Source organism: Heterodontus francisci, chromosome 6 (genome assembly GCF_036365525.1).
Source record: "Heterodontus francisci isolate sHetFra1 chromosome 6, sHetFra1.hap1, whole genome shotgun sequence".
Taxonomy (NCBI): domain Eukaryota; kingdom Metazoa; phylum Chordata; class Chondrichthyes; order Heterodontiformes; family Heterodontidae; genus Heterodontus; species Heterodontus francisci.
Genome location: NC_090376.1, coordinates 148,022,761 through 148,042,705, shown reverse-complemented (window position 1 = coordinate 148,042,705; position 19,945 = coordinate 148,022,761). Strand labels below are relative to the sequence as shown.

The 19,945-nt window shown below is 43.9% G+C and overlaps 1 pseudogene; it reads left to right on the top strand.

Moving 5' to 3' along the window:
• The first annotated feature begins 17,527 nt into the window (after positions 1 to 17,527).
• On the top strand, positions 17,528 to 17,636 carry LOC137371616 (U2 spliceosomal RNA; annotated as a pseudogene).
• Positions 17,637 to 19,945: the final 2,309 nt, after the last annotated feature.

Here is a 19,945-nt window from a genome sequence, read left to right as displayed (position 1 = left end):
TCCTGCACGCCCGAAGTCTAGTCCCCTCCGCGCAATGCCCCCGCGGTGGCTGTGGTGGGGAAGAGACGGTTGCCCACCTCCTCCTGGAATGTGTCTTTGCAAAGCAGGTGTGGAAAGAGATGCAGTGGTTTTTGTCGAGGTTCATCCCAAGCAGCTCTGTAACACAGGAGTCTGTGCTCTACGGGCTGTTCCCAGGGACACACACCGAGACAAACATCAACTGCTGCTGGAGGACTATCAATTCGGTGAAAGACGTCCTTTGGTCTGCCTGAAACCCGCTGGTCTTCCAGTGCAAAGAGTTGTCCACGACCGAATGTTGCATACTGGCACATTCCAAGGTCCAGGACTACGTGCTGAGGGACGCACTAAAGCTTGGGGCAGCCGCAGTAAAGGCTCAATGGGGAAAGACCACAGTGTAAGGTCCCTCCACCAAGCTGAACTGAGGGGCTGGATCCATGGGAAACCCCTCGAACTGTATCGGGAAAATTTTCATTTGCTGTAAAATGTAAAAATGTAATTGGCATGACAAATGTGAAATGGAAGGGTTGTGAAGAAACTCATGATTGTAATGAAGCAAACGGACCTCCTTTGCACTGTTTGTATTTTTTGACTTGGTGCTGTTTGAAACTGGTAATGTAATTTTTACAGATTTTTATGAATAAAGTATATTTTGGAAATTAAAAAAAAGTAAAAGAGTTGCTGGTCTCTGATTGGTTGGCAGCTCTTAGCAGGTGGGACTTCCATCACTGGGATCCTTAATGCCGGGGTAGGCCTGCTGCTACCCAGTTAAGTGCCTGACTGGCACATGAAACGGTGGGCCTTCCCCAAAAGCTCACCGGCTCTTCAGCTAGTGGCCGAGACCCCTGTCACCTAAATAAAATACTGCCCCATAATTCTAACCGTAGCAAAACTATCTGAGCCTTCCTTTGTTTCCAGGTGTTAACAATTGCAACTCAAATTTGCTTTTTTGTGCCCCTGACTCCCTGTTTACAATCTGAGAGTCTGGGAGAGCGAAACCAATCATCCTTTCGGTGTTGCAACCTTGCACCCTGCTTTCAAAAGGGTCTTTGATTTAGGTTCCTTGTTCTCATGGTAACCAGGACCCCTGAATTCTCCCTGGTCAGAATTGGTGTGAGGTCACATGTCTCCTCTGAATAACCATTTTACACTGCATTAACATCACAGTCTTAAAACATGACCATAATATAAAGTCCAGCATTTATAACACCTTCCCCCTATAAATAGAAAAATCAATAACATAGTAATGATTTTTCTACAACATTATCACCATATAACATTGTAATTATGTCAATCACTAACATTTTAAATATTACACAGGTAACAGCAGTATTTTCCTATCTCCGAATTGTTTTTCTCCATTATACCCTGTCTTTAAATTCTGGACAGATTATCAGCAAATATATTGCTCTTTCCCGTAACATACAATTTTTAGGGTAAATAGTTGCAATATTAAATTCCACTGGAACAATCTGGAATTGTTGGTCTTGAATTTCTCTAAAAGCCTTAATGGGTTATTGTCTGTATAAACGGATATTTCCCCTTGACCATTCTGGACATATACTTCAAAATGTTGAAGAAACAATACGAGACCTAATGCCTCCTTTTCAATAGTGGAGTACTTCTTTTGATACTTATTTAGTTTTCTAGAGAAAATACTAGCATCATCATTTTGGAGTAACATTGCTCCTGCCCCCACATCATTGGCTTCAAAAGCCCCTTTAAAGGGCTTGTTAAAATTTGGTGCCGCTAGTATGGGTTCATTCATTAAAATAGCCTTTAATTTCTCAAATGTCATTTGATATGATTCTGTCCACTTGACCTTCATGCTTCTCTTTAACAAATTTATCAAGAGAGTAACTATTGTATTGAAGTTGGGAATGAACCTTCGCTGGAACTCACACACCCCTAGGAATTGTAGTATCTCCTTTTTTGCCTTGGGTACTGGAAAGTCTATTATTGCCTGAACCTTAGCTTCTCTAGGCAACAGTTGACATTGACCTATGATATGCCCAAATTGGTGACCTTAGCCTTGGCAAACTCACTCTTTGCTAAGTTTATTACTAAATTGGCTTCCTCTAACTTGACGAATAGAGCCTTTAGGTATTCAACATAATCTTCAGAAGTGTCATTGCATACCAATAGATTATCAATGGCACAGTGGCGCAGTGGTAGGGTGGTGCAGTGGTTAGCACCGCAGCCTCACAGCTCCAGGGACCTGGGTTCAATTCTGGGTACTGCCTGTGCGGAGTTTGCAAGTTCTCCCTGTGACCAGGTGGGTTTTCGCCGGGTGCTCTGGTTTCCTCCCACAGCCAAAAGACTTGCAGGCGATAGATAAATTGGCCATTGCAAATTGCCCCTAGTGTAGGTAGGTGATTACTGTTCTTTCTTTCTTTCTTTTCTTTTGGGCCTCCTTATCTCGAGAGACAATGGATACGTGCCTGGAGGTGGTCAGTGGTTTGTGAAGCAACGCCTGGAGTGGCTATAAAGGCCAATTCTAGAGTGACAGGCTCTTCCACAGATGCTGCAGAGAAATTTGTTTGTCGGGGCTGTTGCACAGTTGGCTCTCCCCTTGCGCCTCTGTCTTTTTTCCTGCCAACTACTAAGTCTCTTCGTCTGTATACTGATTACTGCAGGGTTAGTATAAATGGGTGCTTGTTGGTCGGCACAGACTCGGTAGGCCGAAGGGCCTGTTTCAGTGCTGTGTCTCTAAATAAAAATAAATAAATAAATAGCACAATTGCTGAGTCCAGCAATCACCTAGTTAGTCAATCTTTGAAATGTGGTTAGTGCAATTTTCATACCAAACAGCAAGATCTTACACTGAAATAGTCCATCTGGGGTCACGATGGTGTAAACATCTCTAGCTTGGTCAGTCAAGGGGACTTGCCAATTGCCTCACAGCTAATAAATCTTGCTAATAAAGGCTGAATTCCCCACTCTGTCAATACAATCCTCAAGTTTTGGGATTAAATAAGGGTCTGTTTTAGTTACTGCATTGACTTTCCGATAATCAATACAGAATCTTTTGGAACCCTTTGGCTTTGGTAAAATCTGAACCAGAGAACTCCAGCTACTTTAGTTGTGTTCAATTATATCATTCGTTTACATATTTTGAACCTCTTCTCTGACCTGAGCCAATTTACCAGGAAATAGTCAATAAGGGTTCTGTTTAATGGGCGTTGTTTTTCCTACATCAACCCCTGAATAGCCAGAGTTCAACCAGGCTTATCTGCACATACTGCTTTAAACTCTTTTAACAGCTCAGCTGTGTCCTTTTTATGTTGTTTAGAAAGATTGTTTAAAACTATATCTAAACTTTACAACATTTCTGTGTTTGCCAGTCTCACTGTAGGGGTTCAGTATGAGACTTCTTGGTCTCTGCTTCTTCATCCAGCTCATTAAAAGTAACACTATCCTTATCCTCATCTTCTATCAATTGACATATATTTACTGGCTGACAATATTCACGTGGCACACCCTTTGACATTTCTGTCTGTCTGGAGTACTAACCAAAATGTTCACCTCACAGAGTTTCCTCTTAATGAAGTAAGGTCCACTGAACCTGGCTTTCAACAGTTCCCCAGGAAAGGGAACAAAATTAGCACCCTATCTCCAGATTGAAAACTATGTGCCTTAGCTGTTCTATCCACGGGTTTACATCACTTGCTGAGAAACCTTGAGATGTTCTCTGGCCATCTCACTAGCTTTTGAGAGTCTCTCTCGAAACTCTGACACATAATCTAAAAGGGTAGTTTCCAGCTCCTATGCTAAAAACCTCTCCTCAGTGAGTTTAAGAAGAGCCCTAATCACATGCCCATAGAACAATTTGAATAGACTGAAACCAGTAAGACTCATTTGGTGTGTCCTCAGTGGCAAATAATAAAATGATATCCCCTTATCCTAATCATGGGGATATTCAAAACAATAGGCCTTAATCATACTCTTTAGGGTTTTGTGATGTCTTTTCAAAGCACCCTGTGACTGCAGGTGACAAGCAAATGATTTGAGCTGCTTTACGTCCAAATTACCTATGACCTCTTGAAATACTGCTAACATGAAATTTGACCCCTGGTCCAAGTGAATTTCTTTTGGCAACTCATATCAAGTGAAAAACTGAATCAATCCCTCAATCACAAGTTTCGCTATGATCTTTTTCAAGGGTATTGCCTCTACAAAGTGAGTAGACAAAGCCATAATGGTCAAGAGATGTTGATACCCTGCTTTAGTTTTGGGCAGAGGCCCTACACAATCTGCCAAGACTCTGTTAAATGGTTCATCAAAGACCAGTATTAATATTTAACAGGGCTGGCTTTATCGAAGGCTGTGGTTTCCCAACCAACTGTCATTTATGGTATGTACTGCAAAATACAACCACACCTTTATGCAGCCTGACCAATAAAAATGCTATTTTATCCTGGCCTGAGTCTTTTGAATACCCACATGTTCTGCCATCAGAATATCATGGGTAATCCTTAAAATTTCTTGGCAATACCCCAGGGGAACAGCAACCTGATGAGCTATTGCCCATTCCTTATCCACTGGTCTCTGAGGAGGTCTCCACTTCCTCATCAATATGTCATTTTTAACGTCATAGCACTCAGGGATTTTCTCAGCCTCTCTCTCAGAACACATTGTCTGAGATATTTTCTTTAAATTGGGGTTTTCCTGTTGTGCTTCAATCAAAGAGGATCTGCTGAACAATTCAGCCTCACTACTTAAATTCCTGAAAAAGGTTACAGCCAGCCAGAGATCCGGCTTGTCCTTTATAGCCACTGACACTGTCTTATCTTGATCAGCCCAATGAGCCTGGGAGTTAGTCACTACACAATCTGGAAATATTCCGGGAAATCCTTCCTGTAAAACTACAGCTTCAGCAACCTCAACTGGCTTTTCTGAAACTACTGGAGATGCTAATAACTTATCCCTAGCTAAGTAATTTCCTCGCAACAAACCCACCCCTTCAATACGCAAATCAGGGATGACTCCCACTGTTACAGGAGTGGTGACTAAACCACATTGTAAATTCACCTTATACAATGGAACGGATAAATAACCTCCATCAATGCTCCGCACCAGGACTTTCGCATTCATTGAACTACTTGCAGGAAAATTCACATCTTTTGCTACCATTAATGACTGGGTTGCTCTTGTAATTTCCAGCATTTTGATTTTATATGCCCTCTTTTATTACAAAAATAACACATTGGTCCTTTTGACTCAACCATAGTCTCCTGATTATCTTTCTGACTAATCTGAGCATTACCTGTATCCTCTCCTTGACCTTTTCTCTCACTAAAATCAGAGATCTTTTCATTATCAAACCTCCTATCTCTCCAACTTCTCTGTAAGTTTCCAAACTGAGGCCTGTAACTACTGCTTTTGTGGATCAATTTGTCATCATCTGCCATTACTGTGCCATCCCTTATTTTATCAACTTTATGTTCTTCCAGGTGAGACATTATTCCTGAAGAGATACTATTTTTAAATTCTTCCAATAGGACTACTTCCTTAAGGCTCTCAAAGTTTTGCTCAATCTTCATTGACCTATACCAGTATTAAACACTATTTTCTTCTCTCTAGCAAATCTTATATATGTCTGGCACAGTATTGTTTTTAATTCCTGATTTTTTTTGTCTGTAAGCTTCTGGTACCAATTCATATGCATTGAGAACAGCAGTTTTACTTTGTCATAATGTCTTCAGGGTTCATCTGAGAGGGATGAATACACCTCCAAAACTTTCCTAACTGATTTAGGCCATTCTCAATTCATGACAATTTTCTCAAATGATACCAAGTACATTTCTGTTCCCTCTTTACTAAATTTATGTACCAAGTGCATATTCTTTGCCAAATCAAAACTGTGAGGAGTTTCAGCTGGATCATCTTCAATTTTCACCCCGGCTGCAAGCCCACCAGCTTTGAGCTTTTCAGTCTCGCTTCGTGGTCTAATGCCAATTTTCATATTTCATATTCTCTTTCTTTTTCTTCCCTTTCCCTTTCTCTTTCAAATTCAAGTTTTCACATTTAAAATTGTAATTGCCTCTCTGTCTCTCGTTTTCTTTCTCTTTCAATTCAATATTTCTCATTTCAAGTTGTAACGGACTTTTCCCTTTCTTGTCTTTATACGAACATACAAGCATGTGAATTAGGAGCAGGAGAGGTCACTCGGCCCCTCGAACCTGCTCCACCCTTCAATAAGTTCATGGCTGAACTAATTACTCCATATTTTCACCTGCCCCGATAACCTTTCACCCCCTTGCTTATCAAGAATCTATTTACCTCTGCCTTAAAAATATTCAAAGACTTTGCTTCCACCGCCTTTTGAGGAAGAGAATTCCAAAGACTCACGACCCTCTGAGAGCAAAAAATTTCTCCTCATCTCTGTCTTAAATGGACGACCCCTTATTTTTAAATAGTGACCCCTAGTTCCAGATTCTCCCACAAAGGGGAAACATCCTTTCCACATCCACCCTGTCAGGCCCCTCAGGATTTTATACATTTCAATCAAGTTGCCTCTTACTCTTCTAAATTCCAGCAGATACAAGCCTAGCCTGTCCAATCTTTCCTCGTAAGACAGCCAGCCCATTCCAGGTACTAATCTAGTAAACATTCGCTGTACTGCCTCCAATGCATTTACATCCTTTTTACTTTCTTTTCTCTTTCCTTTCCTTTACTATTTCTTCTCTTGTTCTTTCCCTTTCTAATTTCATCTTCTCTTCCTGGTTTTCAAGTTCCGGTTGCCTCTTTTGGAACTGAATTCTAGCTAACTCAATCTGAGAGCTTTCAAGATCACTCTGACCCCCTCAAGGTTAAAATGGCAAGCCAACACTTCAATAATTTCTGCCTTTTTAGCTTTTGATTTTAAACTAACCCCCACTTGCTCTGCTACAGCCTTTAACACACCCACTGTTAACTTTGTTAAGTCATTGCGAGTCAAATCTTCTCTCTCTGCAAAGGCTTTGAGCATAAAAAGTAGACATGCTGGCATTCCTTTATGAGAACAACAAACATAGTTGTGAAATCTTGTTTGTTCAAATTCTCACAAATTCCACTGTACCTGTTTTACAGGTTAATCATAAACAATTTGAATCCCAAACCAGCCCCCAATTTGTTATGACCTCAGTAGAGATCATTAACTTGAAAGCATTACGAGAAGCTTGGGCATCAAAACAAGCTAGACAAATTTATTTGTTCCGAAAAAGGGTCACTGACCCGAAACGTTAACTCTGCTTCTCTTTCCACAGATGCTGCCAGACCTGCTGAGTGGTTCCAGCATTTCTTGTTTTTATTCCAGATTTCCAGCATCCGCAGTATTTTGCTTTTATCCAATTTATTTGAGTCAGGCTAGTTTTTAAACCCAAATATATACTACAATAGGAAGAAACCGATTCCAAAATTCATCACAGAAAACTGTGCTTCATGTTTTATCACATAGGAACATACAAATTAGGAGCAGGATTTGGCCACTCGACCCCTCGAGCCTGCTCCGCCCTTCAATAAGCTCATGGCTGAACTGATTACTCCACATTTCCACCTACCCCCGATAACCTTCCCCCCCACCCTTGCTTATCAAGAATCTATCTCCCTCTGCCTTAAAAATATTCAAAGACTTTGCTTCCACCGTCTTTTGAGGAAGAGAATGCCAAAGACTCACGACTCTCTGAGAGAAAAACAATTTCTCCTCATCTCTGTCTTAAATGGGCGATCCCTTGTTTTTAAACAGTGACCCCTAGTTTGAGATTCTCCCACAAGTGGAAAAATTCTTGCTACATCCACCCTGTCAAGATCCTTCAGGATCTTATATGTTTCAATCAAGTCGCCTCTTACTCTTCTAAATTCCAGCAGATACAAGTCTAGCCTGTCCAATATTTCCTCATAAGACAGCCCGCTATTTCCAGGAACTAGTCTAGTAAACCTTCTCTGTACTTCCTCCAATGCATTTACATCCTTGCTTAACTAAGGAGACCAGTACTGTACACAGTACTCCAGATGTGGCCTCAATAATGCCCTGTATAGCTGAATAATAAATAACTATAGAAACTCTTACTATCTGTCTTTATATTTCTAGCTAGCTTTCTCTTGTACTCTAATTTTACCTTCCTTGTCAATCTTTTCGTCCTTCTTTGCTGTTATTTATATTCTGTCCAATCTTCTGACCTGCCTCCCATCTTTGCACAATTATAGGCATTTTCTTTAAGTTTGAAACTATCTTTAACTGTTTTAGTTAACCACAGATGGCGGGTCTCACCATTGAAATTTTTCTTTCTCGTTGAAATGTATCTATTTTGTGTATTCTGAAATATCCCCTGAGATATCTGCCACTGCATCTCTACTGACCTATCCCTTAATCTGATTTACCAGTTCACTTTAGCTAGCTCTGCTTTCATGCCCTCATATTGGCTATTATTTAAGTTTAATATACTAGTCTTGGACCCACTCTTCTCTCCCTCAAACTGAATGTAAAATTCAATCTTATTATGACCGCTGCTACCTAGGGGTGCCTTAACTATGAGGTCATTAATTATTCCTATCTTGTTGCACAATACCAGGTCTAGTATAACCTGCTCTCTGGTTGGCACCAGAACGCATTGTTCCAAGAAATTATCCCAAAAACTTTCCATGTACGCTACCTCTGCCCATCTGATTTTTCCAGTCTATATGTAGGTTAAAATCTCCCATGATTATTGCTGTACCTTTCTGACAAGCTGCCATTATTTCTTCCTTTATATCCCATCCCATAGTGTGGTTAATGTTAGGTGGCCTGTACACCACTCCCACAAGTGACTTCTAGCCTTTATGGTTTCTCATCTCTATCCAAACTGCTTCTACATTCTGGTCTCCTGACCTCAGATCATCCCTCTCTATTGCGCTAATACCATCATTAATTAACAGAACTATCCCTCCACCTTTTCCTAGCTTCCTGTCCTTCCTAAATGCCATGTATCCTTCAATATTCAGGTCCCAATCTATGTCGTCCTGCAGCCATGTCTCGGTAATGGCTATCAGATCGTACTTATTTATTTCTATTTGCGTTCTCAATTCATCTGTTTTGTTTCAAATGCTACTTGCATTCAGATACAGCAACTTTAGTGGTGTCCTTTTATTATTTTTGTAACTTTTAACCTTATCTGTTGATTTACTCTTAAATTTGTATGCTCTGTCCCTTCCTGTCACAGTCTGTTTATCATTTCCCATGTTAATACCTTTCTCTCTTGCCTTGTCTTGCCTTGCCTTGAGTTACCATATCTTCCAAAATTTGATCCCTTGTCCCCACTATTCAGTTTAAAACCCTCTCTACTTCCCTAGTTATGTGGCTCGCTGGAACACCGGCCCCAGCACGGTTCAGGTGTCGACCATCCCAATGGTACAGCCATCACTTTCCCCAGTACTGGTGCCAGTGCCACACGAACCGGAACTCACTTCTACCACACCAGTCTTTGAGTCACACATTAATTTCTCTAACCTTATTTGACCACTGCCAATTTACACGTGGCTCAGGTAATAATCCAGAGATTATTACCTTTGACGTTCTGCTTCTTAATTTGGCGCCTAGTCCCTCATACTGACTATGCAGAACCTCTTTCCTTGTCCTGCCTATATCATTAGTACCTGCATGGACCACGATGACTGGATCCTCCCCCTCTCACTATAAGTTCCTCTCCAGCCCTGTGCATATATCCCAAACCCTGGCATCGGGCAGGCAACACAGCCATCTGGGCTCTCGCTCTTTGCTGCAGAGAACAGTGTCAATCCCCCTAACTTTCCTGTCTCCTACTACCACTACATTCCCTTTTTCTCCCTTCACTTGAATGGCTTCCTGTACCATGGTACCATGGTGAGGTTGCTCATCCATCCTGCAGCCCCCACTCTCATCCAAACAAACTGAAATAACCTCAAACCTGTTGGACAATTGCAATTGCCTCATAAGCCTTATTGAATTCTTTGAGGATGTGACAAAACACATTGATGAAGGAAGAGCAGTGGATCTGGTGTATATGGATTTTAGCAAGGCGTTTGATAAGGTTCCCCATGGTAGGCTCATTCAGAAAGTAAGGAGGCATGGGATACAGGGAAAGTTGGCTGTCTGGATACAGAATTGGCTGGCCCATAGAAGACAGAGGGTGGTAGTAGATGGAAAGTATTCAGCCTGGAGCTCGGGGACCAGTGGTGTTCCGCAAGGATCTGTTCTGGGAACTCTTCTCTTTGTGATTTTTATAAATGACTTGGATGAGGAAGTGGAAGGCTGGGTTAGTAAGTTTGCCGATGACACAGAGGTTGCTGGAGTTGTGGATAGTGTGGAGGGCTGTTGTAGGTTGCAACAGGACATTGACAGGATGCAGAGCTGGGCTGAGAAGTGGCAGATGGAGTTCAACCTGGAAAAGTGTGAAGTGATTCATTTTGGAAGGTCAAATTTGAATGCAGAATACAGGCTTAAAAGCAGGATTCTTGGCAGTGTGGAGGAACAGAGGGATCTTGGGGTCCGCGTCCATAGATCGCTCAAAGTTGCCACCCAAGTTAATAGGGTTGTTAAGAAGGCGCATGGTGTGTTGGCTTTCATTAACAGGGGGATTGAGTTTAAGAGCCGCGAGGTTATGCTGCAGCTCTATAAAGCCCTGGTTAGACCACACTTGGAATATTGTGTTCCGTTCTGTTCGCCTCATTATAGGAAGGGTGTGGAAGCTTTAGAGAGGGTGCAGAGGAGATTTACCAGGATGCTGCCTGGACTGGAGGGCATATCTTACGAAGAAAGGTTGAGGGAGCTGGGGCTTTTCTCATTGGAGCGAAGAAGGATGAGAGGTGACTTGATAGAGGTGTACAAGATGATGAGAGGCATAGATAGAGTGGATAGCCAAAGACATTTTCCCAGGGCGGAAAGGGCTATCACCAGGGGGCATAATTTTAAGGTGATTGGAGGTAGGTTTAGGGGGGATGTCAGAGGTAGGTTCTTTACACACAGAATGGTGGGTGCGTGGAATGCACTGCCAGCGGTGGTAGTAGAAGTAGTTACATTAGGGACATTTAAGCGACTCTTGGATAGTTTAGTTTAGTTTAGTTTAGAGATACAGCACTGAAACAGGCCCTTCGGCCCACCGAGTCTGTGCCGACCATCAACCACCCATTTATACTAATCCTACACTAATTCCATATTCCTACCACGTCCCCACATTTCCCTACCACCTACCTATACTAGGGGCAATTTATAATGGCCAATTAACCTATCAAGCAGCAAGTCTTTGGCATGTGGGAGGAAACCGGAGCACCCGGAGGAAACCCACGCAGACACAGGGAGAACTTGCAAACTCCACACAGGCAGTACCCAGAATTGAACCCGGGTCGCTGGAGCTGTGAGGCTGCGGTGCTAACCACTGCGCCACTGTGCATGGTATGATAGAATTATTTTGGTGAAAGTGCAGTGTCGAACAGCTTAAGATACCCCTTGGACTCAGATTAATGATTTAGGAGTTGGACTGAAAGAGTTCAGCTTGTCTTATTAGAGTAAAGGTTAAGCAAAAATAGGTACATGGATGATAGAAGAATGAAGGGTATGTAGGTAGTTTGATCTTACAGTAGGTTAAAGGGTCGGCACAACATCGTGGGCCGAAGGGCCTGTACTGTGCTGTACTGTTCTATGTTCTATGTTCAAAGGCTGAGGCTCCTGCACTCCTGCCCTCTGGGTTCCCTTATCTGCCTCAGCTGCAGCCACATTTTCCTGTCCCTGACCACTGACCAAATCAGAAGACCCTATCCTCAGGGGTGTGACTGCCTCCTGGTACAAAATGTCCAGGTAACTTTCCCCTCCCTGATGTGTCACAGTGTCGGCAGCTCAGCCTTCAGTTCAATGAGTTTGAGCCGAAGCTCTTCGAGCCGCAAATACTTACTGCAGACGTGTTTGCCCTGGATCACACTGGCATCGAGGAGGTCCCACATGCTGCAGTTGTGACACATCACCTGTCCTGCCATCCTTAATGTGTTTAAATTGACTACTTAATTATTTTATTCAATTATTTATTTTATTTTCCTCTTTTTAATATATTTTATTAAGCTTACCACTAGTTACTTTACTATTTTAAACGTTAGGATTAGGATGGACACATCTTGGATGCCATTTTATCTTCTTGCTTTGATAAGGCTAATTTGTAGCTAAAGAAATCACTCTTCATTCAACTGCTGATCTCTAACACCTATTATGGTTGTCTTCATTCTGACATGAATATAATTATTTTGGTGAAAGTGCAGTGTCGAACAGCTTAAGATACCCCTTGGACTCAGATTAATGATTTAGGAGTTGGACTGAAAGAGTTCAGCTTGTCTTATTAGAGTAAAGGTTAAGCAAAAATATAGCACAAGTGTTAAACTGGAGAGAGAAATTGATAAATGGAATGTATAAGATCTTTCAGCTGGATATGGAGCTTTGAGCAAGAAGCAATAATATGCGCACATAGAGAAAAGTTTGTATCAGAATATTAGGTATTTGTTCTTTGTCAATAAGGTAGGAAACATATGGATTAAGCCATCACCTAAACTGATTAAAGTTATAATATTAGAGTAATTTAAATAGAAGTTGAAAATATTCTTGTAAGAGAGGAATGGTTATGAATGATAGATGCAAAATTGAACATAAAAATTAAAGATGGATGCTTTCAAGGCAACATTGAAAATTACCAGCAAAAGCAAGGTAATGCCATCTCATTTAAACAGTTGCCCTCAGCCATGCAACATCTACCATCAAGAAGGCAAAGACCAGAAAAATCATGGGAGCACTATCACATTCAAGTTCCCCTCCAAGTCAGACACCATACTGACCTGGACGTAAATCCTTGTTTCTTAATTGTTGGGTCAAAATTCTGAAATTTCTACCTAACACCATCATGTGAACAGCATTCGCACAAGGACTGCAGCAGTTCAAAGACAAGGCTCACCACCACCTTCTCAGGCTACCAAAGGATGGCCAATAAATGTTACTTAGCTGTTGGATCTTTATATCCAAATGAACAGACAATTTAAGTGAATGGGAAAAACTGTGGCAAATGGATTTCAATGAAGACAAAGGTGATGTCATCCACTTTGAACCTTGAAAGGATGGAATAAGCTACTTTCTAGATTAGATTAGAGATACAGCACTGAAACAGGCCCTTCGGCCCACTGAGTCTGTGCTGAACATCAACCACCCATTTATACTAATCCTACACTAATCCCATATTCCTACCAAACATCCCCACCTGTCCCTATATTTCCCTACCACCTACCTATACTAGTGACAATTTATAATGGCCAATTTACCTATCAACCTGCAAGTCTTTTGGCTTGTGGGAGGAAACCGGAGCACCCGAAGAAAACCCACGCAGACACAGGGAGAACTTGCAAACTCCACACAGGCAGTACCCGGTATCGAACCCGGGTCCCTGGAGCTGTGAGGCTGCGGTGCTAACCACTGCGCCACTGTGCCGCCCACTAAATGATGAAAAGTTAGAAACAGAGGCTTGTGGAATCAGATACAGAGATCATTAAAGTGTCAGGAACAAATGCAGAAAATAATCAGAAAGGCTAATGAAGTGCTGACCTTTATATCTGGAGGACTAGAATACAAGGGGATAGATGTTATGCTGCAGCTGTACAAAACCCGAGTTGAACCACACCTGAAGTACTGTAAGCAGTTCTAGGTACCACACATTGGGAAGGACATATTGACCTTGGAGAAAGTGCAATGTAGATTTACCAGAATGATACCTGGGCTCCAAGGTTAAATAATGAGGACAAATTACACAAACTAGCATTGTATTCCCTTGAATTTAGAAGGTTAAGGAGTGATTGAAGTTTTCATGATATTAAGGGGAACGGTTAGGGTAGACAGGTAGAAACTCTTTCCATTGTTTGGGGAGTAAAGGACTAGGGTCTAGAGTCTAAAAATTAGAGCCAGACCTTTTTGGAGTGAAATCAGGAAACTCTTCTACACACAAAGGGTGATAGAAGTTTGGAAATCTCTTTTGCAAATGGCAATTAATGCTAGATTAATTCTTCATTTTAAATTGGAGATTGGTAGATTTTTCTATTTGAGAGATATGGGGCAAAGACAGGTATGTGAAGATAGGTCACAGATCAGCCAAAATCTCATTGAATCGAGGGGCTAAGTGACCTCCTCCTGTTCCTATGTTTAATTTGTCAACCAAAAAATGGGATTTACGACAATACAGAACTCCCTGATGTGTTGGAGTATGTGCCTAAGTTCTACAGTGGGCCTAGATATTCTGTCTTAGGGTAAGAATGATACCACAGAGCTAAGCTGACACAACTTTGTGATCACTAAACTGCATGTTCATGATATGTTCATGGACACATTAATAGTCACTAGTATAGGTAGGTGGTAGGGAAATATAGGGACAGGTGGGGATGTTTGGTAGGAATATGGGATTAGTGTAGGATTAGTATAAATGGGTGGTTGATGTTCGGCACAGACTCGGTGGGCCGAAGGGCCTGTTTCAGTGCTGTATCTCTAATCTAAAAATCTAAATCTAATGACATAAGGAAACATTTTTGTTCATAATATATCATGGCAATGGCTGCTTTATTCTGTTATGGCAGATACAAGGTTAAAAGCCTTACAAAAAGGAAATATTATTGTTTGTCAAATACCCAAGGCAACAGTAAAATCATTCAATTCAAATACAGACATTTTGTGGTTCTTATTTATGTATGGGTTTGATTGATTCTGAGTTCAAGAGACAGATACTTACATTTCCATCAACCTAGACATTCTTATAAACATATTTCTCAGTCTGTCTTCTGCAAACTGAGTACTCCATCATAAGCCATGAGAGAGAGATAGATAAATCAGAGAGTCTGTGGATAGGAAGCAACACACCATCTCATCTAAGTTACTATTCAGGGACCTTGTGCCAGGTTTAGTTTATATCATAGTACAGCACAACAGATGCAACTACTTGTTTTATATCATTTAAGGAAGGAGAGTAGAACTTATAAATACTGTAAATACTATTTCATCCAAAATACGATAGCAAAACTTTTCTTTTCAACCCTTATACTACAATTATCTAGTTATGAAGGAGATAAAATCATAGGGAGCAAAGACTTACCTACGAGAGTGGTCTGAGATGTTGAACTTGAAAAAAAATCTACGCCAAAAACTCAAAACTGTAAATTTACGCATTTTTAAGGCAGTTTTAAAAATAGCTAGAGTTAAAATGGAAAACATCTCTCCTTACCAAAGCTGGACATAGAGGACCTCAGGAAGAATGTCTGGGCTGAAGTCCCATCAGTGTTTGAACCAAAATAATCAAATATTGGTCATTGATATGTTATTTTCATCTCATTTCATTGAGACAAATTCATGGCTTGAATTACTATCATGCATCAAAAATAAATTATTTTAAATATTTTGCAGATTCACACATGTTGGTCCTAAAGTTTTAATATTTCTGATTGATAAAACATCAAGCAACATTTTTGGAAGCAAATGTAAATTTTTGGATATTACCACCACACCTCTAATATTTGAGAACTGTTGGGGTAGTTTCCGCCCCTCACCCCTCTGAACATAGTTGCCTGCTGAAAGAGTGGGAATGTGGAATCATTCCTTACTTTTATTTGTTGATATCAAAATAATGCCTTAGAATGAAAGAATTTCAATGTGATAAATTCTATCTCAGGTTTTTTACGTCTTTAGTTCTAACTGAAGATCTAGGGCTGAATTTTACCGGCCCCTCAATGCCGTGGGTCGTAGTGCGGGGGCCTGTAAAATGCTGCAGGGAGAGGCCTGCCTCAACCCCCGACATCGAGCAGAGCCTGTCGCATATTACCGCCGGTGACGAGAACTCGGTGCAGCCCCCCCACTGCACGGCGGTGGCACCACAATTTGCATGTGATAAAGAGTACTTACCTTTGCTGATTATGCAGCCCGCCGCCTCTCCGCTGACACGTCCGCATTTTTCACTGAACGGGTGAGCGTCACATGCCGTCCCGTTCAAGATCTGAAAAGCTCTTCAGGCAGACGTTGTCTCCAGCAAAGGTAGGTGCGTTATTCAGGGGTCCCACTCTGCATTACAGAAGGTAGGATGGAGGGGGGATATTCAGGGGTTTAACTCTGCATTCTGGAAAGGAGGAGGGAGGGGGGATACACAGGGGTCACACTCTGCATTCTGAAAGGGATGGGGTCTGGGATTACTGGAGGGAAAACTGTGCTGGCATGAAGGGAGATAGTGTGTACCATCCCTCCGTTAACAGTGTACGGTCTGTGTTTGTGACGGGGCAATGACACACTAGGCACCCCGTGTGTGGGGAGAGTGCCAGAAAGGGCAGGAGCATTAAGGTTTTATAGATGGTGAGGGCAATCGATTCAGCTGGTAGGGTCTTGATGTGGTCATGCTGTGCTACTCTGAGTGTTGGCCAAGATGGACAATGCCATGGCACACCACATAGTTGATCCAAGAAAGCAGCTGATGTACTCGTCAACACCAATCCATGCCCTGTTAGGAACCTTCAAATACATGCAGAGTTCAACTTTATTTATCACATGGAAATAGGTACGGCTCATCCTACATTGTGTGATCTTCTGCTCGTGAGGATCTGTATGCGCCAGAGGCAATATTAACAGGCAGGTGCGATCCACGTAGAGGCCCCCTGGTTGTGAGCAGCAGCTCCCAAGGGGAGCTTGCCAAAACGATTGCTGTGCATCTACAGGCCCCACATGACATGCCATCTGATGTCAGAGCGCCAGTGTCAGAGGAGAATGCACACATAGAGAGGGTGGTGACACATCTCTGTGCTTTGCTCAAAGATGACCAGCAGCCCATGGGCTCCGATGGACATCCCATGCCTTTGTTCCTCATAGAGGCAGCGGTTCTGAAGCCTGACACCTCTGCAGCCCTTCAGGGGCCCAACAGAGACCTTTGTGGGGTCACACAGTCAGCAGTGCACCACTGCATCAGGGAGGTCACCAATGCCCTGTACCATAGGGCCAGTGAGTATGTCTGCATCAGGACGGACTCTCACAGCCAGGCACAGAGGACCATTAGTTCTAGCACCATTGCTGGAGAACGATAGGTGATAATGTTCATAGACTGCACTCATGTGGTCATCAGGCCTATTGCCAGGCTTCCACTTGCAGACGTCGCCATTAAAGGAGCCCTCTCAATCGCGGTGAAGCTGGTATGTGAACACCGCAGATGCGAATATGTGACTGCTTCTCAGGCAGCTGCCATGACACCTGGGTCTTGCGCCAGTCCCGGTTGCCACCACTGTTCACTGAACTGGCTCAGATGGAGGGGTGGCTTCTTGGAGAGAAGGGCTATCCTTTGCAGACATGGCTCCCGACACTGGTGAAAGACTCCACCACTGCTGCAGAGGAGAGATACAACATCAACCACTGAGCTACATGAGCCACCACTGAGTAGGAGATCGACATGCTGGCAGGGAAAGAAGAAAAAAAAAACCTGTACTGTAAACGCGACATTGTGTAAGGTCTCCGTAGATAATGGCCAGAACCAAGCAGGCCGCTTCTCGGCCTTTTGGCTAAGATCAAGTGTAGTATCTGTTCTTATCAGTGCTTATTTGATTGAGAAGAGACCATGATCATTGCCTTTTGATCCTGGGGAAGCTTTGAGTAAAATGGCTATAACCAATTTTCGAGCTTCGGGCCAGGGAGTGCGCAACACCGTTCGGGTGGTCGTGAAGGACAAGGAAGGAGATGCACCGGTCGATCGCACCTTCTTCATCAAGAAAATTCTCTTCGATTGCTGCGGATTTCAAGCGACGGACGTCTTCTGCCTGCAGGATTTCCCCAGCAGTGGATACTTCGACGTGACGTTCCGGAACGTGGCGGGATGCATCAAGTTCCTGAAGGCGTTCAAGGAGAAAGGGGACCGGCGCCACTGTCGATCCTCACAGCGGAGCCGCTCTTCACGCTTCCGTCACAACAGGACCGGGTGGTGACGATTCACCTCTACAACCCCCATGTTCCGGTGGTGGATGTACTCACCTTTCTCGCCAGGTACGTCGAGGTGGCCGGCAGCAGCACTGATGTCAAGGACCCCTTTGGGATCTGGACCAGCAAGCGGCAAGTCAAGGTGACCTTGAAGGTAGATCCCAGTGGAGCCATCATCCACCCTCCCTCCAGCTTCGCTACCGGGGGAAGTCGAGGCTTCTTGGTCTACGCTGGGCAGCCCAGAGTTTGTCGCACCTGTGGCAAATCTGGTCACATGGCAGCCAACTGCAGCACGGTTGTTTGCAAGAACTGCAAGGAGGAAGGCCATCAGACCAAGGACTGTAAGCAGACTAAGTGTTGCAACTTGTGCGGTGCGGCAGGCCATCTCTACAAGACCTGTCCCAAACGTTGTCTCAGCTATGCTCAGGCGGCAAGGTCCAAGGAATGGCCGGGCGAAGGTTCGACGAAGGCGTCCGCTGTTCGAAAGGAGACCAGCAACCTTCTCCGCAGTGAGGAACTTCAACCTGAGAAGGAAGGGGAGGCGGCTGAAACCAACGACCCAGCACCTACCCAGCGCCCGGAAACCCCTCCTCCACAGACAGAATCAATGGAGGAGGAGGCAGCAGATGGACAAACAGGTCAGTGGCAAGTGGTCCAGAGGAAAACCACAAAGAAAAAACATCCCAAAGCCACCACCCAAACCAGTGGCAAGAGGAGGCTCTCTTCTGAATCAGACTGCAACAGCTCCTCTTCACTGGACGGGGAAATGCTGGAACGACAGCCCCTTCAAAAGAGGCGGCAGAACTCCGAGATGGATGATAAAGCATCCCAGCCCCCGGGCACTGGAAGCTGTGATGGGCCCGGCGTGCCCCAACCCCAATTCCCCACACGTAACGACGTGGCCAACGCATCTCAGCTCCGGGACACCGGGAGCAAAGACACGTCTGGCGCACCTGAGCTCCGGGAGACTGGGAGCTGTGATGTTTTCGAGGAGGAACAGATGGAAGCAGCTGAGGACAACCCAATCCTCTCTGCCTACAAGACCCCCCCGATGTCACCCGAGCGGCACAAACCCTGCATGAAAAATCAGGAGGGGTTTCTGAGCCCAACCAACGTGAAACTGCTTGCGCATACGATGGGTATGCAGGAACATCCCGAAGGGGAAGGACTGGGACTAGCGAGGACAAATGGTATGGGAAGCAACAACTAATTTTTAGTAAAAAATGGGTGTAAGAATTGCTTCCATTAATGTGCGTAGCATTAAATCGACTACGCGATGTGTTTCAACCTTGGATTACCTTGCCAAGGTCAAAGCTGACCTACTGTTTCTGCAGGAGTGTGGAATACCACACCTCAGCACCTACAGGCAGTGGTCGCGATGGTGGTCCCACGGGCCATCGATCTGGTCGGGGGGTAATGACTGCCGTTCCTCCGGCCTGGGTATTCTGCTGCGGGGAGGTAACTTCACCATCTCCGAAGTTAAGGAGGTGGTGGGCGGCCGCCTCCTCGTAGCAGACGTGATGTACAACAACGCTCCGCTCCGGTTGATCAACGTGTACGCCCCGGTACAACGCAGCGAGCGGCTGACCGTCTTCCAGCAGCTCCCACTGCTGCTGGCGACGTCCAGGCCGGTCATCCTAGGCGGTGACTTCAACTGCATCATCGATGCGGCTGGACGATCCGGCAGTGACGACAGCAAACTGGACGCTACGTCCAGATTCCTCATAGAAACAGTTAAGGATGCCAAACTGCACGACGTCTTCAGCAAACCTGCAGACGGAGCGCAGCGCAGATACACATGGTCAAGATCGGACGGGTCTGCCCGTTCCAGGATTGACTTCCTGTTTGTTTCCCGTGCTGTCACGGTCGGATCCACCGACGTCAAGCCGGTGTTCTTCTCCGACCACTGCCTCTTACTGGCCGACTGTCACTTACAGGACGACCAGCGGGTTGGCAGAGGGACGTGGAAGCTCAATGCGACACTGC